We start from the raw sequence: 2,500 nt of genomic DNA on the forward strand, positions 1-2,500 counted from the left end.
GCCCGTTATGGGTATGGAACTGATTAACGAGGAATTCATTTCGTGCGCTCGACGCCATTTGTCTAAAGGGCAAGGAAATAATCAGCTCCCACGAAGACTAATTACCTCATCAAGGAAACCGATTCCAGCCGGGGTCACGTCTGGCGCGGGCCGACGTAGACACTCCCGCGACAACGACCTTTGACCTCACGGACTTCTCGGAAAATGGAACATCTTTATTTGGTAACTGGTATGCTGAGTGACCTGTAATCCTTCGGCAGAGGAAGCTGTTCGATTGGATGCTGTCGAGCACGAGGGCGACTAAGAGAAGCTAATGTGGAGAGGGACCTGCGAGGGCTAAGCACACAGTACGCGATACATACATACATATATACATATATATATATATATATATATATATATATATATATATATATATATATATATATATACATACATACATACATACATATATATATATATATATATATATATATATATATATATATATATATATATATATATATATATATATGTATACACACACACACACACACACACACACACATATATATATTTCTCTCTCGCTCTCTCTCTCTCTCTCTCTCTCTCTCTCTCTCTCTCTCTCTCTCTCTCTCTCTCTCTCTCTCTCTCTCTCTCTCTCTCTCTCTCTCTCTATATATATATATATATATATATATATATATATATATATGTGTGTGTGTGTGTGTGTGTGTGTGTGTGTGTGTGAGAGAAAGAAGTGTAGATAAAGGGCTCGATATAGAGGTAAACGGAAATAAGAGCGGGGGCGAGGGGCCGGGAGGCGGGAAGGGGAGGAAGGACTGAGGGGGGGGGTAAGGAGGGGGAGGGAAAGACTGAGGAGTGGGGGAGGGGGGCAGGGAGGGCCGCTGCGGCAGGGGGGCGGGCAACACGACCCCTGCATAAGTGGCTCTGGTCACGAGAAGGCGGCGCTGAACTAGAGTAGGAATTTTCCACAATGACGCATCACATTACTCGCTTCGGCTCTGGAGTGAACGGGGCGGGAGAAGAGGTAACGGGTAGGGGGGGGGGAGAGGGGAGGAGAGAAGGGATTGGTGGGGAGGGGGGAGGAGGGAGTTGGAAGACCTCTGCCAGGGTGTGTTTTTTCCCTTGCCTTTTATTCTTTTTAATTCTTATTACTATACATTTTTTTCTATTTCATTTCGTGTCAATGTCATCGACCAATTTGCTATAATAGAGCCCATCTTTTGCACAATATAAATAAAATAAAAAGAAAAAAGAAAAAAAGGTATTGTAAAAAATGGAAGCAATATATGAAATGTCTCTATATCAAACACCAGCTATAAGAACTCCCTTTAAGTAACGGACAAACTACAGTCGGATGTTCGAGCAATCTCTTTACTCTCCGGGAAATATTTCACTTAATGGAACCTATGGCTTGACGGAGCCGATTTTTCGCCTCGGTAAACACGTTTCGGACATGTTAGGCGAGGGAGAGAGAGAGAGAAAGGGAGCAGGAGGAAGAGGGATAGGGATAGGGAGAGAGAAAGGGAGCAGGAGGAAGAGGGATAGGGATAGGGAGAGGGATAGGGAGAGGGATACGGAAAGGGAAAGGGAGAGGGAGAGGGAGAGGGAGAGGGAAAGGGAGAGGGAGTAGGAGAGGGAGAGGGAGGGAGAGAGAGAGGGAGAGGGAGAAAGGTAGGGGGAGAGGTAGAGGGAAAGGTAGAGAGAGAAGTAGAGGGAAAGGGAGAGGGGAATGGAGGGAGGGAGAGAGAGGGAAAGGGAAAGGGAGAGGGAGAAGGAGAGGGAGAGGGAGAGGGAGAGGGAGAGGGAAAGGGAAAGAGAACGGGATAGGGAAAGGGAGATGGAGAGGGAGATGGAGAGGAAGAGGGAGAGGCAAGGAGAGAGAGAGAGGGGGAGAGTGAGAGAGAGACAGAGAGAGAGAGAGACTGAGAGAGAGAGAGAGAGAGAGAGAGAGAGATAGATAGATAGATAGATAGATAGATAGATAGATAGATAGATAGAGAGAGAGAGAGAGAGAGAGAGAGAGAGAGAGAATTACCGGTTGTTAGATAGAATGATAAGGAGGCAGACATATACATAGACAGATGAATAGACAGTATTGATAAAATAAGAGCGAGATGATATGATACAGCAATAAATAGGAACACAGAGATCAAGGCAAAGAAAAATGCCAGAAACATTATGTAAAATATTCTTATCACTTATAAACGAGTTTCCAGTTTGATATTTTTAATCATTTGATCTTTTGGCGAGGGTGTAGAAGCTGTGTACTTTGTGCATTGGTTCGTTTGCTTTCGTTGTGTTATCATGAACGCAATGAGCACGTATGCTTGTATGTTCGTATGTATTTATAAATGAATCTAATGAGGTATGTAAAGTGTGCATGTATATATGTATGTCTGCATGTATGTATGTATGTATGTATGTATGTATGTCTGCATCTATCCATGTATGCATGCATGTATGTAAGAATTAATGCCTGTATATATACATGCAT

Source organism: Penaeus vannamei, chromosome 3, assembly GCF_042767895.1.
Source record: "Penaeus vannamei isolate JL-2024 chromosome 3, ASM4276789v1, whole genome shotgun sequence".
Classification (NCBI taxonomy): domain Eukaryota; kingdom Metazoa; phylum Arthropoda; class Malacostraca; order Decapoda; family Penaeidae; genus Penaeus; species Penaeus vannamei.